The sequence below is a fragment of the Salvelinus sp. IW2-2015 genome, unplaced genomic scaffold (genome assembly GCF_002910315.2).
Source record: "Salvelinus sp. IW2-2015 unplaced genomic scaffold, ASM291031v2 Un_scaffold3463, whole genome shotgun sequence".
Taxonomy (NCBI): domain Eukaryota; kingdom Metazoa; phylum Chordata; class Actinopteri; order Salmoniformes; family Salmonidae; genus Salvelinus; species Salvelinus sp. IW2-2015.
The window spans coordinates 17,869-25,868 of record NW_019944743.1 but is presented as its reverse complement, the minus strand read 5'-3'; positions in this window follow the sequence as shown (position 1 = coordinate 25,868).

Here is an 8,000-nt window from a genome sequence, read left to right as displayed (position 1 = left end):
GACGGAAGGAACACACAACACTATGCGTGGGGGAAAAAAGGCACAGCACACCAACATCAAAACCAAATCCAAACTGTAAACTATGGTGGAGGGAGTATCATGGTATGGGGCTGCTTTGCTGCCTCAGGGCCTGGACAGCTTGCTATCATCAACGGAAAAATTAATTCCCAAGTTTATCAAGACATTTTGCAGGAGAATGTAAGGCTATCTGTCCGCCAATTGAAGCTCAAAAGAAGTTGGGTGAATCAACAGGACAACGACCCAAAACACAGAAGTAAATCAACTGCATAATGGCTTCAACAGAAGAAAATACACCTTCTGGAGTGGCCCAGTCAGAGTCCTGACCTCAACCCGATTGAGATGCTGTGGCATGACCTCGAGAGTGGTTCACACCAGATATCCTAAGAATATTACTGAACTGAAACAGTTTTGTAAAGATGAATGGTCCAAAATTCCTCCTGACCGTTGTGCAGGTCTGATCCGCAACTACAGAAAACGTTTGGTTGAGTTTATTGGTGCCAAAGGAGAGTCAACCGGTTATTAAATCGAACCTACACGGTGAATGTTTACACGGTGTGTTCACTAAAGACATGAAAATGTATAATTGTTTGTGTGTTATTAGTTTAAGTAGACTGTGTTTGTCTATTGTTGAGACTTAGATGAAGCTCAGATCAAATTTTATGACCAATTTATGCAGTATACAGGTAATTCCAAAGGGTTCACATACTTTTTCTTGCCACTGTATATACAGCAGTATGTGGGCACATTTCTGCCCTGGTCAACTGCAAGTGCTGTTATTGTGAAGTGGAAACATCTAGGAGTAACAACAGATCAGTCACGAAGTGGTAGGGGACACAAGCTCACAGAACGGGATTGTCTGTCCTTGGTTGCAACACTCACTATCGAGTTCCAAACTGCCTCTGGAAGCAACGTCAGCACAATAACTGTTTGTCGGGAGCTTCATGAAATGGGTTTCCATGGCTGAGCAGCCGGACACAAGCCTAAGATCACCATGCACAATGCCAACCGTTGGCTGGAGTGGTGTAAAGCTGTAAAGGTGGTGTAAAGCTCGCCACCATTGGACTCTGGAGCAGAGGAAATGCTTTCTCTGGAGTGATGAATCACACTTCACCATCTGGCAGTCAGGTATTGGGATATTGCAGATTTTTTTTACCTTTATTTAACTAGGAAAGTCAGTTAAGAACAAATTCTTATTTTACATTGATGGCTTACCGGGGAACAGTTGGTTAACTGCCTTGTTCAGGGGCAGAACCACAGAGGTTTACCTTGTCAGCTCGGGGATTCGATCCAGCCAACTTTCGGTTACTGGCCCAACGCTCTAACCACTAGGCTACCTGCCGCCCTAGGTTAAATTACACTCTTTCAGTCAGTTCTACAATGGACGTGAAAGGACTATAGCTTGCCAGTCCTTGGTATAAAATCGGTTGAAAAAAGCACTTTTTCCTAATTTCTTGAATATTAAAAACATGAATAGTATTTTGCTCATTATATTAGCTTGCTTAGCACTCGCAGGGTGAGCTCTCTAGAAAGATAGTCAGAGAGAATACTGAACGCTGAGCGAAGACCTCTATTGGTCACTGGGTCACTCTTCCCTCCATCTCCTCCCTCCTCCTCCTTATTGTAGTAAATTGAATGTCAATTAGTGAGAGAATCTCGCTCTTRCTCTGTGTGCTGTAGACTTTAGCTGTGTAGCCTGGACACGCTCACTATGTGAGAAACCGTATAGTGTAAAGAATGTGCACATTAGTAAGCATTTGCCTAATTATACTACATAATGGGTGCCTAGGGTGCTCATGGGTTAGCTATGTGGTCCAGGTTCTGAGAGAGAATTCATTGTTTGGTAATGACACATAACTTAACCAGGCAGGTCGACCGTGATACAAGTCAGTATTCGATGTTCATCCATGTGTGACGATGTTGGGAGATGATGGACACCGGCCACTAGGGGCAACAGTGAGCGCTGTTACGTTCAAGTAGTTTGGGGTTTTGCTAGGGTGTTGGGGATGGTGGATTCTGCCTATGATTCTCAAGGTTGCAGTTTCGAATCCAGCGATAGAAAGCTGATCTTGATATTTTTGTTTTAAGCCGATCCCAAACCTTAACCCTTACCTTAACCATTCAGAGTTCATGCCTAACCTTAAGAATTCAGAGTTAATGCCTAAACTTAACAATAAACACTTTGAAATTTGACATGTGAGAAACATGGATGAATGTCTAATTGTGATGTGAGACTGAGAGCTGGTAGGATTTAACAATGTCTAAAACCAGGATTTCTTGTCACACAAAAGCAAAACTTGGACAGCAATGGTAAGAGATAAAATACGCGTCAATTTGAACTCTGAACTATGTAACATTTGACCATTTGACCTGAAATCAAGTTTTCAGGCCGTTTCCACAATGCTAGTAGTACAACACAGAAATGATCGATAATAGGAGACAGAATGTATTTTTAAAACGTTTCCATGAACATGGTCTAAAATCTTGTTTGACGCAATTTTTATGAAAAAGTTAGTGCAGTACTGGTAGTAGAGATGATAGGAACACTATGAGACAATTTTCAGCATGTTGCAACTGTGAAATATTGTTTTAAACAGTTTTACATTAACGACTCTCTCCAGCACTGTGCAAGTGGCTTCAACTGAAATAAAGAGCCTTCCCCAGCTTACTGTGATAGCTGAGTGAACATCAAGTCAAATTTTATTGGTCACATACACATGGTTAGCAGATGTTAATGCGAGTGTAGCGAAATGCTTGTGCTTCTAGTTCTGACCGTGCAGTAATATCTAACAAGTAATCTAACAATTTCACAAAAACGACCTTATACACACAAGTGTAAAGGAATGAATAAGAATATGTACATATAAATATATGGATGAGCGATGACCGAACGGCATAGGCAAGATGCAACTGATGGTATAGAGTAGAGATCGACCGATTATGATTTTTCAACGCCGATACCGATACAGATTATTGTAGGACCAAAAAAGCCGATACCGATTAATCGGCCGATTTTAAAAGAAAAAAGAAAAAAAGAAAAAGAAAAAGAAAATGTAATGACAATTACAACAATACTGAATGAACACTTATTTTTACTTAATATATTACATCAATGAAATCAATTTAGCCTCAAATAAATAATGAAACATGTTCAATTTGGTTTAAATAATGCAAAAACAAAGTGTTGAAAAAGAAAGTAAAAGTGCAGTATGTGCCATGTAAGAAAGCTAACGTTTAAGTTCCTTGCTCAGAACATGAGAACATATGAAAGCTGGTGGTTCCTTTTAACATGAGTCTTCAATATTCCCAGGTAAGAAGTTTTAGGTTGTAGTTATTATAGGAATTATAGGACTATTTCTCTCTATACCATTTGTATTTCATTAACCTTTGACTATTGGATGTTCTTATAGGCACTTTAGTATTGCTAGTGTAACAGTATAGCTTCCGTCCCTCTCCTCGCTCCTACCTGGGCTCGAACCAGGAACACAACGACAACAGCCACCCTCGAAGCAGCGTTACCCATCGCTCCACAAAAGCCGCAGCCCTTGCAGAGCAAGGGGAACAACCACTCCAAGTCTCAGAGCGAGTGACATTTGAAACGCTATTAGCGCAACCCGCTAACTAGCTAGCCATTTCACATCGGTTACACGAGCCTCATCTCAGGAGTTGATAGGCTTGAAGTCATAAACAGCTGCTGGCAAACGCACGAAAGTGCTGTTTGAATGAATGCGTACGAGCCTGCTGGTGCCTACCACCGCTCAGACTGCTCAACCAAATCATAGACTTAGTTATAACATAATAACACACAGAAATATGAGCCTTAGGTCATTAATATGGTCGAATCCGGAAACTCTCATCTCGAAAACAAGACGTTTATTCTTTCAGTGAAATACGGAACCGTTCCGTATTTTATCTAACGGGTGGCATCCATAAGTCTAAATATTCCTGTTACATTGCACAACCTTCAATGGTATGTCATAATTACGTACAATTCGGGCAAATTAGGCGGCCCAAACTGTTGCATATACACTGACTCTGCATGCAATGAACGCAAGAGAAGTGACACAATTTCACCTGGTTAATATTGCCTGCTAACCTGGATTTCTTTTAGCTAAATATGCAGGTTTAAAAATATATACTTCTGTGTATTGATTTTAAGAAAGGCATTGATGTTTATGGTTAGGTACACATTGGAGCAACGATACGCACCGCATCGATTATATGCAATGCAGGACACGCTAGATAAACTAGTAATATCATCAACCATGTGTAGTTAACTAGTGATTATGATTGATTGTTTTTTATAAGATAAGTTTAATGCCAGCTAGCAACTTACCTTGGCTTACTGCATTCGCGTAACAGGCAGGCTCCTCATGGAGTGCAATGAGAGGCAGGTGGTTAGAGCGTTGGACTAGTTAACTGTAAGGTTGCAAGATTAAATCCCCCGAGCTGACAAGGTAAGAATCTATCATTCTGCCCCTGAACGAGGCAGTTAACCCACCGTTCCTAAGCCGTCATTGAAAATAAGAATGTGTTCTTAACTGACTTGCCTAGTTAAATAAAGATTAAACAAAAGTGTAAATTATTATTATCGATTGTTATGAAAACTTCAAATGGGCCCTAATTAATCGGCCATTCCGATTAATCGGTCGACCTCTAGTATAGAGTACAGTATATACATATGAGATGAGTAATGTAGGGTATGTAAACATTATATAAAGTGGCATTGTTTAAAGTGACTAGTGATACATTTATTACATCCAATTTTTAATTATTAAAGTGGCTAGAGATTTGAGTCAGTATGTTGGCAGCAGCCAACTCATGTTAGTGATCGCTGTTTAACATCTGATGGCCTTGAGATAGAAGCTGTTTTTCAGTTTCTCGGTCCCAGCTTTGATGCACCTGTACTGACCTCGCCTTCTGGATGATAGCGAGGTGAACAGGCAGTGGCTCGGGTGGTTGTTGTCCTTGATGATCTTTTTTGGCCTTCCTGTGACATCGGGTGGTGTAGGTGTCCTGGAGGGCAGGTAGTTTGCCTCTGGTGATGCGTTGTGCAGACCTCACTACCCTCTGGAGAGCCTTACGGTTGTGGGCGGAGCAGTTGCCGTACCAGGCAGTGATAAGGCCCGACAGGATGCTCTCGATTGTGCATCTGTAAAATTTGAGTGTTTTTGGTGACAAGCTTCTTCAGCCTCCTGAGGTTAAGGAGGTGCTGTTGCGCCTTCTTCACCACGCTGTCTGTGTGGGTGGACCATTTCAGTTGTTCCGTGATGTGTACCCCGAGGAACTTAAAACGTTCCACCTTCTCCACTACTGTCCCGTCGATGTGGATAGGGGGGTGCTCCCTCTGCTGTTTCCTGAAGTCCACGATCATCTCCTTTGTTTTGTTGACGTTGAGTGTGAGGTTATTTTCCTGGTACCACACTCCGAGGGCCCTCACCTCCTCCCTGTAGGCTGTCTCGTCGTTGTTGGTAATCAAACCTACCACTGTAGTGTCGGCTTGCTAACTTGATGATTGAGTTGGAAGCGTGCATGGCCACGCAGCCATGGGTGAACAGGGAGTACAGGAGAGGGCTGAGAACGCCACCCTTGGGGCCGCAGTGTTGAGGATCAGCGGGTTGGAGATGTTGTTTCCTACCCTCACCACCTGGGGGCGGCCCATCAGAAAGTCCAGGACCCAGTGGCACCAGCGGATGTCGAAGACCCAGGATCTCGAGCTTAATGACGAGTTTGGAGGGTACTATGGTGTTAAATGCTGAGCTGTAATCGATGAACAGCATTATTACATAGGTATTCCTCTTGTCCAGATGGGTTTGGGCAGTGTGATTGCGATTGCGTTCGCTGTGGCCTTATTGGGGGCGGTAAGCAAATTGGAGTGTGTCAGGTAGGGTGGAGGTGATATGATCCTTGACTAGTCTCTCAAAGCACTTCATGATGACGGAAGTGAGTCCTACAGGGCTACAGTCGTTTAGCTCAGTTACCTTAGCTTTCTTGGGAACAAGAACAGTGGTGGCTCTCTTGAAACATGTGGGAACAGTGGACTGGGATAGGGATTGATTGAACGTGTTCATAGGCAGACGCTAGCTCATCGGACGTGCTGTGTGTGTCTTATGTTGGAGACCTCTCCCCTTTACAGCCTAGGCCTCCCAATTACCTTTACTTATCCCTTTGGGTAAGAACAGAATACTCCCTCTCTCCCTCCTCTCTCTCCCTCTGTAATGAGGTAGTTGTTGAACCATGGCTCTCTCTCTTCCTTTCTCTCTCCCTCTCACTTGCTCTCTCTCCCCCTTTCTCTCTGCTCTCGTCTTCTGTGTTTTTCTCTTAATTGATAGTGAAGTTGTCCTGTTCCCAGACTCATAATTATGAATCTAGTATGAGTGTAATATTTCCCCCCCTGCTCCTCTTCTCTGACCCACTAAAACACTGTCTTCAACTGAAGCTATCGATGGAGAATTAAAGATAAGTTATTGGTCGTACAGGAGAAGATGAGAGCAGGGAGAGAGCGACAGAAACAGTGTCAGTTCATTTGCGTTAATCAGTGAGGGGTCATCATCGCCAGGGGTCAACAGCAGGACAGGGCAAACAGCTGTCCTTTAGCTGCAGACACACTCACTTACACGTATGCATAAACACATACACAGGGGAAGGGCTATACAGTTGAAGTCGGAAGTTTACATACACTTAGGTTGGAGTCATTAAAACTAATTTTTCAACCGCTCCACACATATCTTGTTAATAAACTATAGTTTTGGCACGTCGGTTAGGACATCTACTTTGTGCATGACACAAGTAATTTTTCCAACAATTATTTACAGATGGATTATTTCACTTATAATTCACTGTATCACAATTCCAGTGGGTCATAAGTTTACATACACTAAGTTGACTGTGCCTTTAAACAGCTCGGAAAATTCCAGAAAATGATGTCATGGCTTTAGAAGCTTCTGATAGGCTAATTGACATAATTTGAGTCAGTAGGAGGTGTACCTATGGATGTATTTCAAGGCCTACCTTCAAACTCAGTGCTTCTTTGCTTGACATCATGGGAAAATCAAGACTTCAGAAGAAAATATTTGACCTCCACAAGTCTGGTTCATCCTTGGGAGCAATTTCCAAACGCCTGAAGGTACCACGTTCATCTGTACAAACAATCGTACGCAAGTATAAACACCATGGGACCACGCAGCCGTCATACCGCTCAGGAAGGAGACGCGTTCTGTCTCCTAGAGATTAAAGTACTTTGGTGCGAAAAGTGCAAATCAATCCCAGAACAGCAAAGGACCTTGTGAAGATGCTGGAGGAAACAGGTACAATGCTGGCGAGCATCATGTTGTTTGGTGCTTTGCTGCAGGAGAGACTGGTACACTTCACAAAATAGATTGCGTTTTGAGGCAAGACAATTATGTGGATATATTGAAGCAACATCTCAAGACATCAGTCAGGAAGTGAAAGCTTGGTCACTTGTCTTCCAAATGGACAATGACCCCAAGCATACTTCCAAAGTTGTGGAAAAATGGCTTAAGGACAAACAACGTCAAGGTAATGGAGTGACCATCACAAAGCCCTGACCTCAATCCTATAGAAAAGTTGTGGGCAGAACTGAAAAAGCGTGTGCGAGCAAGGAGGACTAAACCTGACTCAGTTACACCAGCTCTGTCAGGAGGAATGGGCCAAAATTCACCCAACTTATTTTGGGAAGCTTGTGTGAAGGCTACCGGAACGTTTGACCTAAGTTAAACAATTTAAGCAGTGCAGCCAAATACTAATTGAGTGTATGTAAACTACTGTATGTAAATGTGATAAATAAATACATTCTGAAATAAATAATTTCTCTACTATTATTTTGACATTTCAGATTCTTAAAATAAAGTGGTGATCCTAACTGACCTAAGACAGGGAATTGTTACTCGGATTAAATGTCAGGAATTGGCTAAGGTGTATGTAAACTTCCGACTTCAACTGTACCTAGTCAGTTGTACAAT